At 34.9% G+C, this 17,120-nt stretch overlaps 1 long non-coding RNA gene and 1 pseudogene across 1 annotated transcript; one reads left to right on the top strand and one right to left on the bottom strand.

Annotated features, from left to right (window-relative positions):
• The first annotated feature begins 428 nt into the window (after positions 1 to 428).
• LOC120173450 lies at positions 429 to 1,982 on the top strand. The gene is made up of 3 exons (XR_005521061.1): positions 429 to 747; positions 1,270 to 1,711; positions 1,800 to 1,982. It is a non-coding gene; the product is annotated as an uncharacterized LOC120173450 (long non-coding RNA).
• Positions 1,983 to 9,456: 7,474 nt separating this feature from the next.
• Positions 9,457 to 11,082, bottom strand: LOC120173460 (annotated as a pseudogene).
• Positions 11,083 to 17,120: the final 6,038 nt, after the last annotated feature.

The following is a 17,120-nucleotide window of genomic DNA, read 5'->3' as shown; positions in this document are numbered from 1 at the left end:
TATGAGCAGTGGCATTTCATGGTGAGTAAGGGATTAGTTCTCGGGCATGTGGTTTTGACCAAGGGAACTGTCATTGATAAGGCTAAAACTGACGTAATTTTGCTCACTTCCATACCCCACTTCAGTGAGGGAAATTCGTAGCTTCCTTGGTCATGCAGGTTTCTACCAGTGATTCACAAAGGATTTCTCCAAATTGGCGCAACCTTTATGCCTATTAATGCAAAAATATGCCACCTTTGATTTGGATCAAACTTGCAAGGATTTTTTTGTTGCATTAAAGGAAAAACTTATTCCCGTGCCAATTGTACAACCCCCGGACTGAAATTTTCCATTTGAAATCATGTGGATGCATCTGACTTTAGCGTGTGAGTCGTTCTTGGCCAAATGAATGGGGAAGGACATCACGTGATCGCCTATGCTTCTAGGACCCTCGAATCGGGTCAGCACAATTACTCGACTACGTAAAATAACTATTTATTGTCATTTTTGCATTAGAAAATTCCGTTCATACTTACTGGGAACTAAAATTTTTGTTTTTCCGATCATGCAACACCAAAATACACGATGAGCAAGAAGGAAGCAAAGTCGAGATTAATAGGGTGGATTATTTCCCTTCAGGAGTTCAACCTTGAAATTAAGGATAAAAAAGGAAGAGAAAACTTGGTGGTTGATCATCTCAGCCGTTTGTCAACGTCACCGATCAAATTGCCCATTCGAGAATAATTTCCATAAGAGAATTTGATAGAGGTGCGCACTTCATTTCCTTAGTTCGCCGATATGGCAAATTTCTTAGCAACAAGTAACTTACCGATAATTTACCATGAATCGAGATTAAACGAATTAAACGAGAGTATTGCTCTATATTTGGGATGATCTATCTATGGAAGTATTATTTGGATCAAATTGTTAGGCGATACGTAAGTAAAAGAGAGTAAATTCAATACTTTCCTTTTGTCATTCTTACTCTTACAGAGGTCATTTCGGGCCTAAACGTACTGCTTACAAAATTCTTCAGTGCATATTTTATTGGATGAATATGTTTAAGGATACTTACAATTTTTGTAAAGCATGCGACAGGTGCCAATGCTTCAGAAACTTAAGTCGAAGAAGTGAAATGCCAATGAATCTGATCCACATTCACCTCATCGTTTGAAAAATTATATATTGTATTGGCGGTTTATTGTGTCTCTAAATGGGTAGAGGCAAAAGCTACCGGAATAATGATGTCAAAACAACGACTGATTTTTTGAGTGACTTTATTTTTTCCAGGTTTGGTACTCTGAGAGAGATCATTTGCGATAGAGGAATGCATTTTATCAATCGGATTGTTGATGCGTTGATGAAAAAATACGGTGTTACTCAACGAATCGCGACGACCTATCATCCGTAGACTAACGGACAAGCGGAGATGTCAAATTGGGAAATTAAATCCATCATTGAGAAGATCGTCAAATCAAATTGGAAGGATCGGAGCTTGAAGTTAGTTGATGCTTTGTGGGCGTATTGGACGACCTATAAGGGACCTATCGACATGTCTTATCGACTTGTTTTCGACAAATCTTTCCACTTGCCGGTCGAGCTTGAGCGTAAGGCGTATTGGGTCATTAAGGAATGTAACATGGAGATGAGTGTTGTAGACAAAGCATGGAAATTACACATCCAAGAGATCGCTGAAAAACATACGATAGCGTACAACACTATAAAAATGAAGGTGTTTCATGACAAAACAAATTCATTTAAATCTTTTTTTGTTGGGCAAAAAGTTCTCATGTTTAACTCAAAATTTAAAATTTTTGCAGGAAAGCTTAAATCTAAGTGGATTGGACCTTTGACGATAATCGATGTTTTTCCTCATGGAGCCATGGAAGTTGAAGATAGTTCAGGTGCACCAATCAGACTAATTGAGGAAATAAATTTGGAAAAACTGAGAATTTGAAAAATAAAGGTCGTCGAGCTTAAATGACGTTAAACAAAGTGCTTGTGGGGGGCAACCCACTTTTTTTCTTTTTTATCTTCATTCTTTGATTTCTTTTCTTAATTTTCTGTAAATAATTTTAATTTTAATTTTTTAGGAACAAATGCATTTTTATCTGATTTAAATCAGAGTTGATAAGTGAAATTTTCAATCGAAAATAAAAAAGTTTTGGCCAAATTGTTGAGCAGCAGGCGTGAAATTTTTCTCTAAATAAAGGTGCATCGTTTCATTAAACACGACGCTGTTAGCGTTCCTTCATCAGGCGCGACGCACGTTAGCAAAACCACCTCACTTTGATTCCCACCTTTGACTTCCCACCTCTTTACCGGCCAATAGGATTGAGTGTTTCAAATTTTGAAACAATCCTATCCAATCATCACGTAAGTTTTAAAAAAAATCCCTAAAAAAGTTATCCTCTTTTGTTTTTTATTTATTTTAACCCACCGCCTTCTATCTTCTTCACATCCCCTCTCTTCATTTTGGTTGGATGACTTTTCCCTTGTACCCTTTCTATTTTACGTCATGAGCCTCCACCAACCTCCAATCTCCATCGTTCAGATACCCTACAAATACCGGAAAATGGTTTGCTTCACCACCAAGGTAATGATGGGACGTTCGTTCCACCAACCGTCTTTGGTGGATGTCAGTGTTTCTCCGCTCTTGCGGCATTCGTGGAGGTCCTAGTGAATCCAAACCCACCCCAACTCTTCTACAAGCTATGGGTGACAACAGTAGGGCCAAGTGCATCCACATGTGTCGGCCGAACTATCCCTTGCCTCTCCTCAATTGATTAATCGCCGATCACGCCATCCCGACATTGGCAGACCTAGTCATTACTGTCACTCGTCTCCGCCACGGTCACCTTTATCTTCCTTTCATTCAATGTCTAAAGTGGCATCCTCATCCTCTTTTCGGTCACTATGATTTCCTTCTCACCCGAGGCACTTGATCGTCCCCTCTTTCTCGATGCATTCTGCTACCGACAACCATTACTCGGAGGTAAAATCTAGTCATATTTCTATTCAACCATTACTCATGATGTGATCCTAATCATCCCAAATTTTCTTTTTGATTTGATCACATCATTGAAGTTCACCAAGGTTGATTCAAAGGGAGTTCTACCTTACTTCATTCTCCACTTGCTCATTTATGCACTATATTTTATCATTCATTTGCATGATTATGCTTGTGCTTGAACTTGCATGAGAATTTAAAAGTTTGCATAACGTTCATTTCCTTTAATAAGTGTGTTGTTCATTTAAGCATGCATTGCATTTAAATCATCTAATTCATTTAGGGAAGTAGTTTATTTATGCCTTTAGATCATTTAGTAAGCTACTTCATTCATGTATCTAGTCATTTAATAAAGTTAGTTCATTAATAAAACTAATTCATTCATCAATCTAGTTCATTTATTAAACTAACTCTTAATTGTTTCATTCATGTTTTCAATTAAAGATTGAATACTGCTCACCTTTGTGTCTAGGTGCATGAGAGAAGTTGAATGGTTTCATCAGATGCAAGAATGTAAGTCAGAATGTCTTCCAATTCTGGATGTGATACATACGTGCTTGGTTCTATAGATCAATTGGGAATTATTCCTTTATCTCTTATCTTTCCAACTCCTTTTTGAATCACCTCAATCCGATATTGGGAGCTTGAGATATGATCAATTTATTGAAGTCAGTGCAGGCTGGAATTTTGTTATGGGAATTTTATGCATGGATGATTTGGATGAGTTTGAGCCAAGGAAGATTCTTTTCAATTTCAGCCAAGTGACAAGCCATTTAAGGACTCTTAATTCACTAATTCAAGGCATTCAAATATGATTGTTATCATCTAATTCAAGGGTTGTTCATATTCTTCAAGGGATCATTCAATGAAGGGTGATCTAATTCACTTATTAAGACAATTTTCAGCATGGAATAACAAGAGTCTTTCACCCATTGGACGAAATTAAGGCCAAAGTCAGCTTCATATTGTCTAGATTCATCCCCAAAATGATCTAGAATATGCAACCAACCTTGAAGATAAGAAGACAAAGCATTCAAGTGCATTTTATTACTCAATTGATGAGAATGCTTTAATCTTTTGAGTATTTTCATATGCTGCTTAGAAATGCTATAAATAGGCACCTTTGGGATCATTTGTAGACACACATTTGAATATATAACATCTTTAAGATGTTGCTTTTATTCTTGTTCTCTTGTAGAACTTTATCAGATTCAAGATAGTCTTGTAGTTTTCATCCATTCCCTTTTGTTATAGCGTTGTTTTCTAGCTCATCTATAGCTAGTGGGTTACGTTCCCTATCCTACCACTTCTACCTTTCCACCTTATTATATTGTTGGTTCCTAACTCATATAGTTAGAGGGTCACAATCCATCCTTTGAATTACTATCATTCTCCATGCCAACCATAAACATCCTTCACCATTTTTGTTACATCTATTCAACCACTATCATGGCACACTCATATATGACGCAGAACACATAACCGGGATCATATCAACTGATGTACCATCCTTCCTTTGGTTTTACATAGGACTTTTTGACCGATCACTTTTTGGGACATCCCGACGTTGCACAGTCTTGTCACCACTGTTTCGGACAATAATCATTGCACAATCAAGCCTCTAGTTCGAACGCAGTTTCATCACCTCTGGCCAGTCCACCGCCGACATCTGAACACCCAAAAAGTAATAGACGAGGTCGCACCTACGTTGTGTCATCTGAGGAGAACTTAAAGGGGTTCATTCACTTCTAAAATGAGCATCTCGTTCGTTTTCAAGATATCCTTCACCTCCCTTTCCGAGTATGTAAGTATATTCCAATACGAACTCTTGAAAATTTGCACATTCAGGATGATGTTGTTTCTTATTTTGTTGCTATTGGATGGACACTTTACTCACAAATAAAGCACAACACATTTTATGAAATAGTTTTTGAATTTTTATTCGACTTTCACATTCTTGCAAGCTCGGTTCATCAATGTCGAGTCTTCTAGCGTAGTGTCATTTCGTTTAGGCATAAATCAATTTGATATGTCTATCTCTGATTTTAATCTTGTTATGGGATTCGAGACAAACTTCTCAAGTCTAGATTATTTAACGCTTTGATTGAGATTCTGCAGGATTTTGATGTAGGTGCGGTGTACTCCATGCTTACTGGTTTTGGCACTCAACCTTTTAACCCACGCTCGGTGAAGGCAATTCACCTCCACGACCCGAAATTGTGTTACATCCATCGCTTCTTAGTGTAAAATTTCTTGAGATGGAATGACTCCTCCGATATTTTGAGTAAGAGTGAGTTATTTTCCCTTTGTTGTATATTCATTGGAGAAAGGTAAATATCGATTTTTGGTTCCTTATAATTTGATATCTTCATTCAATCCAACCAGCCTTTTATACTTGTCCATATATTTCTCAATTAGCCACCCCTATAGCTAATTTCGATGTTGTAATTATACTTACGCCTTTTATATGGATGGATTATATGAGCGTTGTTTCAACTTTATGGGTTTGCTTGTCGGATCACCCGTTGTGCCTTACTTTGTTCCACCAGAAGTTATGACACCACGGACCGAGCGGGTCTTCACTTGCCGGAATGCACCAACTCGCTCTCCATCTTTGCATCGTCTGAATACACAAGAACAAGTGCCCAATTGTACTGAACGTCTCCATGCCCTTGAGGAGAACATCACATAATTCTCTCCTACCTCCGCCCTAACCGTGGCCGTGGCCACTGTCACCATTGATCATAGGGAGTTTCCTTTACCCTTCTCTTTATGCTTTCATTTTGATTTATTTTGTATTGGACAATACGATTAAGTGGGGGGAATGTTGAATGAAATTCAGTCTTACTTGTCTCATGGCATGTTTGGTTGAATTAGTTGAATGCGTAATTAAAATGAACCCTTTCCGTTGCTTTCCGCTCTCCATATTTGCATCGTCTGAATACACAAGAACAAGTGCCCATTTTACTGAACGTCTCCATGCCCTTGAGGAGAACATCATTCTCTCCTACCTCCGGAGGACCTTTTGCAATATGTCTTGATTTTTTTAATTGAATTCATGTCCTAGCTTGATTGTTTGTCCACTTTGTGAGATTTTGAGCCTTGATCATGCATTTCCTTATTTTTATGCTCTTTTTCTTGCTTGAGAGTGTCAAATTGAATGATGAAAATATAGAACTTGTTGCTTGGATACATTGTGAGATTACATGTGAAATTTGATGCATTGACATGATTTAGGCATTAGCATTTACTCCCATTTTTAGCTAACTAAAAAAACTACCGTTTCTTTTCGACTAGTGAACTAAGTTGAAGGCTATGTCCATTTTCTTTTTTTTTCACCTTCATTATAAGCCATAAAACATTTTTTACCTTTTTTTTGTACCTTTGTCAAGACAAAGGATTAAAAGCTTCTTTCCACCTTAGTTTCTAGAAAAATAGAAAAAAATAAGAAAAACAGTGGCATTCGAAGGAAAAAAGGGGAAAAAAAAAGTCGAAAAAAACAAAATGATTGTTTAATTTGATTTGCTTTTGTACATATTCTTGTTGTCATTTATTTGTGAACTTTGGGTGCCTAATTTATAAATTCTTTCTTGATTTTTACCCTTTGTTTAGCCTTTTTCCTACCTTTACCTAAGCCCCATTACACCCTTTTCTAAAGTCCTAATGATCTTGCATCTTATTTCTTATAAGTAGCAGAGAATTAATCATGTCACAAGACTATGGAGATCCTTGTTTAATTTTAACTTTGAGCGAACTTGTTTTCTACACCCGAAACACATTGAGTGATTTGAGTGAATGGTGAGGAATTAAGTTGGCCTGAAATTTTAATTAATAAATGATATATAATTGCAAGGTTGTCGATTTGATCTTATTTATGGTTGTTCACTTGATTGGTGCTTAAGTCAAGTTATTTTTATGAGCTTGATTTTCATGATTTTGCTTTAAGCATGCAATCGTTTGGGGGAAGGAAGATTAAGCGTTTGATTAGTTTAATTCGAGCATGCTTGATGGTAAGTATGAGACAAGTGAGGGGGAATTAGATGAGTGCTTGAGATTGACACTTTTTATTTGATAATTCTCATGCTTTAAGAAATTTTCACTATTGAATTGATTTTTTTAATTTTCTCTACAGTGATTAGTTTATTGGAATTGGTAGCAAAAGGATGTATTCTGAACCTTTTTTTTTTTGATTGTGGCTGGGAGTATGGGCACGATGCGGGGCTGATGTGGAAGAATTACAGAAGATACTGGAAGGTTCTGGAAGCATATCTACTCAGCGCGATTTTGAATAGAGATTTTAGGATTTCAATTTCTTGGTTTAAAATTTAAAATACTTGAATTATCATTTAGATTATATTGAATTTATTTTTTTATTTCTAGAACTAAGGAGCCTATAAATACCCTTCATGGGTAAACGCTTGAACTTATCTTGTTTTTACTTTGTTTATTTTTTGGCATTTTTATTTTAATTAAAGTTTCATTTTCTTTTCACTTTCTTTCATTTCCAAGTTATTTTATTTTACAAATCCATGCTAAGTATGATGATCAATATCATGCTTAGCTAATTTCCTAGTGTCAAGAGCTAGTAATGAATCGATTTTATTCGTGAGAATCGAAAAAAGTGCTTAAATCCCTTTGGGATACTTTCTCTTTTTATGATAAAAGAGCTTGGCAATCGGTCTTGTTCATAATTTTTAAACGTTTTCGAATTAAAAGGTCGATGTTGGTCCGAACATTGTTTGAAAATACTATTGGGAGGAAGGATCGGCCTGTGACACTTCGACCTCCTGTGAACACACTTAGCCACGGTCCGCTAAGGGAAACGAGATCGAAATCGATTCTCGACGAGATAACATCCGAGTCAAGCCTTTCCAGTGTTTTAATCTGAATGTTTTAACGACAATAGATATAGTTAATACACTCAAGAATCGTCTTTCAAAGATAGACTTGGGAAGATCGGTTACACAAGAGAATGACAAGTTACAATGGATTGGGCCTTGTAGACTGTAACCGACATGAATCCCGGAGCAAAAATATGTTTCTATAATTGAAGGAATCGAAACAAAGGTAGCTCGAGGCATTTCTCTCATCGTAATTTTTCCCAAATTATTTACTGCTTTCTTCTGATTCATTACTTTATTCAATTATTTATTTGATTTTACTTAGTTTGCTTCATCTTAAATTCGTCTACCACAACCCTCTTTTCTTTATTTTGTTTTGTTATAGCTTCCTGGATGAAATCAACATAAATCGCATAAGAGATTCCAATATTTCCTTGTGGATCAACCCTCTTCCACTGTTCTACTTTTCACTTATTTATTTTATTTTTGTAGAGATTTATTTTATTTTGACGAGTAAAACGATGTTAGTCAGACATCGTAGTCTAAAATTTCTAGCTCCGCACCTGGCTACAAAAACAAATAAAAATATTTACCATTTTCAAAACCAATCATGGGTTTTATGATTTAAACATCTAAGATAACGATATACTAATAATGATTCTTAGATAATCAAGTGGCCTAAGTACTTACATTAAATATAATTTGCATGATAATTAAGTTCGTAAAATGGCTAATTAGAGTCATTAATCACACGTGCATTTATTGTAAAATCAATAGGTAAAATTGAATTACAATTATATTTAATAGAATATAATGTATTTTATAATTTAATTTAGTTGGTGCTTGCTAGGTACCTAGCAGCATTATAGTTTTAAAACATTCGGAAAATCGTAGATTTAAATACAAAATCCTTGGATTTGATCCCGAAGAAAGAAGTAACATTGGAGACCAATCCCTTTTCAACATGTCTTGAAAAAACAAAAAAGTCGACTACTCTTATGGTTCCAAGTAAATTATGCTTGAACGCTTTCGAATTAAAGCCTCCGAAAAATATCAATCGAGTTCAGACTCAGTGGAAGTGGAAGGCGATGTGCTATTGAACCTTAAAATAAAACGGACAGCAAGAGTTCAACAGGTTGTGTATTGCAGCCGGCAAGACACTAGTTAAGACAGCCCATGGATGGAAAGGAAATCATCAAAACTTCCCCAAAGACGCATAAAGACTTCCTCGACTATCTAATGCGATCAAATTCTTCCGACCCATTAACGCAGTCGAAGAAAACCGAGAATGTGTATCCCTCACACTTACAATTCGTGGTGTATCTTAAAGTTCGGCCTTGCTGGCAGCCTTCGATTTTAATCCTTCCCCCCACTGAAGGAGACCTTGGTTGCATGTCTCTTCAGTGTTTCACCGGCATCTTTTACTCCTTTGACAATCATCTGTTTCCAATCGCCTTTTTTACTTTCTTTTCCCCTCAAAGCTTTTCCCTGAGCAAAGAAAAACAATAAAAGATAATAATCAAAACAAAAATCACATTAAAACTTTAATCCTCAGTGGGATCCCAATAAGTACCAGATTCGATGGAAATTGATCCTCATCGTCATCATTATCCAAGGATTTTGTATTTAAATCCCTAAAATCGTAATAAATAAAGATCAAATATAACACCAGGTATGAACAGAATACTATTAACTCGAGCAATAAATCTTTACTCACCTCCATGGATCATAACATCTTTTCCATCTCAGCTTCTTTAGTTGGTTTGGGCACAAAGGTTCTCTCGGAGTCCGATCCTGTACATATGAATGACAAGACTGGTTTGATAAAAAAATGACCCGTCTTTTCCTCACACCAGATGTAAAAGATAATCTCATCAATGGAGCTTGTCATCCAACATTACAACAACAAGCTCATTTAAACACTAACAGTTGTTTCGTACGAGAGTCAGAAGTAGGCTGCTATATTCAAAGCATTTTATGAAGAGAATTGCAAAGAGTTGATTCATATGATCCAAATTATGCAGATTCCGTTCAAAACGACTAAAGCAACAATCCTATTCCTTTCACCCCGATAACTTTCATAACAAAAACAGAAAGAAAATGAAATCAAACAAAGACAAATAATGCATTCTAAGGTTTTAGGACATGAATCATTTTACGAGAATCAGTTACTGATTTACAGCTACGGAATCATGGAGCAGATGATAAATAAACTACTGGAAACAGCAATAAATATAGGGTTACCTTTGGTAATGGGGGAGGCATGGTTTTGCATGCCTTGGTTAGGTCTTTACATAGATAATTTGTCAGTGACTCAGCATCGGGCTTGGACTTGTATATATATTCAGCAACATTGGTATCGGAATACCCCATAACCTGAGAAGGAAAGAACACTTGAGCATCCATCCTTAACAATCTCAAAACACAACAAAGAACAATTCATTCATGTTATTAAAATCAAACCTCCTGACAAGTTTTCTCATCGTCTTACACTCCGTATTGCAAATTCCTTCGGCACCCAGCTCGACTAGCTGCAAATGTACGAAAATTCCTCGAGTTATCCCATGCATTCATACTAACTCCACAAGCAAACCATTATGAGCTCGGTAAGCATGCGTGATAGTAAGCAAATTTCGATAAAACACACTAACATTATCCAAATATGAACCTTTAGATATCACTTATCTGAGTCCGTAACCTGAATATTATCTAAATCCGATATGCATTCGACGATAATTAAGTGAATTCGGATTAAAAATTTCGCGTAAATTATAGATATCATATCCAATAAAGCACATAAATTCTTTAAAAAAAATCCACAACACTGAGAGAACATTTACCGACTTACCTCTAACTTATCTTCTTGCTCAACTACATCAATCTTCAAAATCCAATCAGCTTCCTCCTTCAAATTACAAACATTCTCCGCAATCTCAATGATTTGATACTATGAGATCTAAAGCCCCACCAAAAACCAATCAAAAACAGAATCCAAAGAATGAAAATTTAAAGGGAAAAACATAAAGCAATCCCAGATGATAAAAATACCTTCTTGGGAGAGATCTGGGCTAGTTTGGATTGAACTTGCTGGTACAACTGTGATGCCAGTTTCTCAAAAACTTGGCATTTGATGTAGGGAATGTCTTCCTTTCGAGGAGCTGACACTGGTTTCTTCGCACAAAGAGAGACGGGCAACGATGTTGATACCAACAAAACTGAAACTAGAAGTAAAATCTGCTCCATTTTCCCCATCCTCTATCTCTGTTGATTGTAACAGTCGTTTTGATGAAATTGAAAAGACTTCTTGTACCCAAAAATTATACCAGACTCCAACTCTACTTCAGGTGTTAGAAGGGAAAAGATTTAGGGATAAAGTACCTACTAGTCCCTTAATTTATCAACTTTTACTAGATTGGTCGTTAATTAGTAGGATGTGCAGGTGGCAATGCGAGGTGTTTTTTGCCCGACCGATTCTGAAACACTCATAGCCCGTAAACATCTAAGAATACGAGTCATAAATGTCACATCAAATGTCACATCAAACTCACTAACGATCACTGTTCACAGTTGCTTAAAATTTTGTTTCTTTTAAAACAGTACTATTTTCAAGTTTTAACACTAAACTATTTATATCTACTTGAAATTTTGTATAATTTAAAAACATAATATTATTATATATATATTATGCATATCATATACTAATAAATTAAACTAGTCAAATTAAACAGTCATAATTTACTATTACATATCATATAGTCATAACTGATAAAACAGACTAATAAACATAATTATACGTGCCGCTACTAGTCAAAAGAAACATCGGTGATGTCTTACTGATACTGATATTATAGATTATTTGCACACTGATGCTTGGGAGGCTCCTCACAAACATTTGTGTCTCAATCCGACCCTACGCACAAAAATCATCACGTGCTAAGTATAACTTAGTGAGACAATAATACTAAAGGTGAGAACAATTAAATAAAATATCAAAATATATAAAATCATTAAAAATAAAACAGACAAAATTTCAAAACATTCAAACCGGATATTGCATGCTGAACTTTACCAGGAACTTGAAAAGAATCATCTGATGATTTTCACAAAATCATAATAAATCAAATCGACAGAATAATCAGTTAACATTCCTTTAAAGTCAAACACTTTTCAGAACTTTCATATTTCATTTTTATAGCCCAAAGTATATTTAAGAGAATATAAGGTACGTGAGTCAGACCAGTGTGCGTAATACAGATCTCAGTACCATCATCATAATCGAAATAGATCAACACACACAATGCTCACATCGAAAATAACAATATACACACAAAGTGCATTCAGATCGGAATATATATACTAGTGTACACTCCGGTACACCAAAGTATATCAGAATTAGAACAGATAAACACTCCACCTCATGGAATGTCAATTGTACCTTTGACTCTCAATATAACACATCGTGAGCTTTCAGTTCATTTCAAAATCTTTTAATAAAAATTATATTAGCAACATAAATATATTGTAACACCCCCAACTCGTATCCGACCCGAATACGAATCCGAGGTGTCACATTGACTTTTCAAATCATTTACTTTTAAAAGATAGTTGAAAATTTAAACTTTTGATTATATAAAAACGGTGGAACCCCTAGATCGAAGTATATAAAGAAAATTCAAACTCCCGCTGAAAATAAAAGACTTATTAATTTGCATAAATACAATAAAGTTCATTTACAAAAATAATCAAATCATATTCGATTTAACCTTTAATTACATGCCAACCATATTTAATACAACAAAATATGAACTGTTAAATCTTTTCTGATATGATCATCGGAAGGCTTATGTTGTCTTGACTCCTAACTTTAATCTTCTTGCTGCTCTGAACCTACATGTGAAACACTCACATGCTAAGTTATTGACTTAGTGAGGCATATAAAATGTATAATAAAACATCACATCAATTAATCATATTCTAAGCATTTCATACAATCATGTAAACTATAAACCATATCATATAACAAAAACATAAGAGCACACATATATATATCCTCATCAACAACAACATCAACACCATCATCATCATCATCATCATCATCATCAATATCATTATCAACATCATTATCATTGTCATTATAATTATCATGATCACATCTCATTATATCTTTTCTTTTAATAGCTTATGGTACATCATTGAGAACTTAAGATATGTGAGTGCATTGAGGTTGTGCACAAATGTTGTCACCACAACTCATATAAATTGCACCAAAGTGCCACATAGAAATGTCCCGAAGGACCACGTAGTATTGTCCCAAAGGTCTGCGTAGAAATGTCCCGAAAGACCACATATTATTATCCCGAAGGACCGCGTAGAACGCTCGACTCTTGGTATGCCAATTATACCCTTAGCTATCATATCACATACTTATGGGCTTTACCATTTACACATTCCACATTCATATAATAACGTAGTTCAATATCACATAAACATATAAGCACATAGATCCTCATCACATAGCTTATATCACATGTTCATATAATCACATATGTCAATACCAAATAGCTTATATCATATTCTCATGTTATCACATAGGTCAATGATATTTAGCTTATCTCATTTTTTCATTTAATCGTATAGGTCAATTATACCAGTTCACATAGGTTATCACACAGACATGTATTCACATAGCTCATGATCACATAGCTTATATCATTTTCTCATATATCCACATAGATCATGTAACACATAATATAACATGTAACACATAGCTCATGCATAACAATGCACATAATATATATACATACATATGCATGTACTCATGTACACATAGAAACTATATCAATAATATACGTGTATTCATAAAATCATGCAATTTAACATTGGAAATAGACTCATCGCAAGTCTTATTTCCCATATCACCATATATTATGGTAGTATACACTCACCTTAGCCTCACTTAGTCAAAGAAAAACACTTATCACTCTAGATCGATCTTACAACTTTGAATCATTTGGACCTTGCCTTCGTTTAATATCTACACAAATATACCATCTAAATAAATATCGTAATTCGTATCACTATAATCAATCCTTAATAACATAAACTGAAAAAAGCATTTAATTCCAAATTTAAATTTGAATAGTATCGGTACCCTAACTCCATTACCGATACTTCCCTATCGTGGTATCGATACTATACTTCAGTATCGATACCTTTTTTACATTCTGGAATTCATCCTTAAAAATGGTATCGATACTTAAACATTGGTATCGATACCCCTAGTATCGATGCTACTACTTCGGTATCGATACTCTTTAAAGGATTCATCAACTTTTACCTTATGATATAAATACTGTTCATCCAGTATCGATACCCAGACCAAGTTATCACCCATTTTTACCTTGAAGTATTGGTACTGTTCATCCAGTACTGATACCTCTTGCCCAGAACTTACTCGTTTCAACTCGAAAATTAACCAAAACTTAGCTAAAATCCTCACTTTACTCTTCTTTAAAGCCTTTAAACTCAACTACACTTATTCAAATCAACTTACAACCCTTTAACACCTCTGAACAACCAAAAATCTCTTAATATCACTTGAAATTAGGAATCTTACCTAATATTTCACATGTTCTAAATCCATTTCCAACACTTTAGATTTCTTATTTCAGCTCATGAAAAGTCAAATTTCACTTCCAAATCCTTTTATTAACTCTTTCTGATCAAATCATTTCAAAACCCTTTTTATTCAATCTCTTGTAACTCACAAATCTTTTAGTTTTTACTTCTCTTTAAGCCTCCTTAAGCTTTCCTAACATCCCAAGAATCAAAACAACTCAAAACTTACAAGAATTAAGAAATTGAAAGCATTCTTGCCTTAGCTATGGAGCTCACGGTGGAAGAAGGAAGAAAGGATGAAGAAATATTATAGGTTCTTTGATTTTTCTTTCTTTATCTCTTACTCCACGTGGATATATATAATACCAAGAATGAGTTTATAATTCATTTTCTTATCAAATGGCCATTATACCATTCCATCATTCCTTCTTTGCTATTCAATCCTACACAAAGATATTCCAATTAAGTCCTTGAACTTTTTAATTTTTAAATTGGATACAAAGTTTTAAAATCTTACGATTTAGTCACTAGCCTGGTTTTTGGGATGTTAGAAATCTCCCCTTTAAGAAAGTTCATCATAGAATTTTCACTACACAAAGAGATGGGGAAATTGTCTATGCATATCCCCTCATGTTCCCATTCTGCTTCCTTTATTTTAATCTTTCATCATTCTCTAATTGATTTGCAACCTAAACCAAACCTTTACTCTTGTATAATCCTCATCTGAATTACAATACACATAATATTTTCCAATTCCTACCTATACTAACCTTGAAGTTAATATCAATATTTTTTTATCATCTCAAAATTTCTTGGTGCTATACCATTCAGAAGTATCATGCCTACCTTAACAACTTGATCATAGGAAAAAAATAATCATTCGACTATATCTCAAGTTTTAATATATACAAATCTTTATCGCTTTGACTATGCCTACATAGTCAGGAAATACAACCTTGACAAATCCACGTCACACTTGATTAGGTTAACCTGACATTTTCTTCCAATCTTTTTAACTCCATTACATTTACCCTCACATAACCTTGATAGTCAGCACTACTTGCACAAAACCTTGTTCTATATTGTTTCTTAGTAATTACAATTCTTAGGTACTTATATGTTTTTTTAGAATAAGTTTCTCGTACCTTAAACGAATTCAACACAACTTATTCACCCGAGAACCATGCCCTAATTGTTACTCACTATCACATCGTTGCTTGTGGCTTCTGATCAAAATTTCAATTCTCTCACCAATTTGCTACTAATATAAATATGTTGATCTCGAATCTATCAAAACCAAAACTACTTTACCACATAATTGAAAAGTACCTACAATGATCTCTGATCATCGTGATCTTCATTAGTCCTTATATTATAGACTTGGACAGTTAAACACATCTCATTTTGAGTGGATGACTCAGACTGATTTCTTCCTCGACCTCTGCCTCTACCTCTCTGAGATATCATAACATCATTCGGTTTGTGTAGCCTCATCAGACATCAATGTGCAATCCCGGATAAAATGTTCGGTGTCACCACATCTAAAGCAGGCTCCGGAGACCACTTAACATACTCCAGTTTGATTCTTTCCACAATGCTGACATTGCCTCGATTGACTTATATTTGATCTTTTAGCATAGAATGCAGATGACTTAGAACTAGTCTGAGGTTGAAGACTAGAATCTCTGTCTCTCTTTGATGGTGTTGAACTTGATGAAGAACCGGTTATCTTAATCATCTGAGATTTTTGTTCTCCAAACCTCTTATTCTGAGCTTTCTCTAGAGCTTTAGCACGATTAACCACTTATTGAAACGAGGATATTCAAAGCTAACAACAACTCTTTTAATAAGGTGCAAGCCCTCCATAAACCAATAACATACATCATTTTCAGTTGGAATTAGCTCAGCAACAAATCTACTTAGCTTATTAAACTCACACTCATACTCATACACGATGTAATTCCTTTGTTTCAAGCTCATGATTCTTGCTTCATTTGCCTAATAAACTTATCATTGATGTACTTGTCCTTGAACTCTTCTAAAAATAATGACCACGTTACTTGATCACTCGGCATTCTCATGGTGACATTCGTCCACCATACTCTAGCTTTCTCATCGATGTACTTGTCATTGACTTAGTGAGGCATATAAAATGTATAATAAAACATCTCATCAATTAATCATATTCTAAGCATTTCATATAATCATGTAAAGAAACTATAAAACATATCATATAACAAAAACATATGTGCACACACACACCACACACACACACACACACACACACCACACACACACACACACACACACACACACACACACACACACACAGATATATATATATATATATCCTCATAAACATCATAATCATCATCATCAATATCATTATCAACATCATTATCATTGTCACTATAATTATCATTAACACTGTTCATTATATCTTTTCTTTTAATATTCCATGGTACATCATTGAGAACTTAAGGTATGTGAGTGCATTGAGGTTATGCACAAATGTTGTCACCACAGCTCGTATAAATTGCATCGAAGTGCCACATAGAAATATCCCAAAGGACCACGTAGTATTGTGCCAAAGAACAGCGTAGAAATATCCCGAATGACCATATAGTATTACCCCAAGGACCGCGTAGAACCCTTGTAACACCCATTTACCA

The sequence above is a fragment of the Hibiscus syriacus genome, unplaced genomic scaffold (assembly GCF_006381635.1).
Source record: "Hibiscus syriacus cultivar Baekdansim isolate YM2019G1 unplaced genomic scaffold, ASM638163v2 tig00111952_pilon, whole genome shotgun sequence".
Classification (NCBI taxonomy): Eukaryota; Viridiplantae; Streptophyta; class Magnoliopsida; order Malvales; family Malvaceae; genus Hibiscus; species Hibiscus syriacus.
Note: the sequence above shows the minus strand (reverse complement) of the source record. Positions and strands in the feature narration are given on the sequence as shown.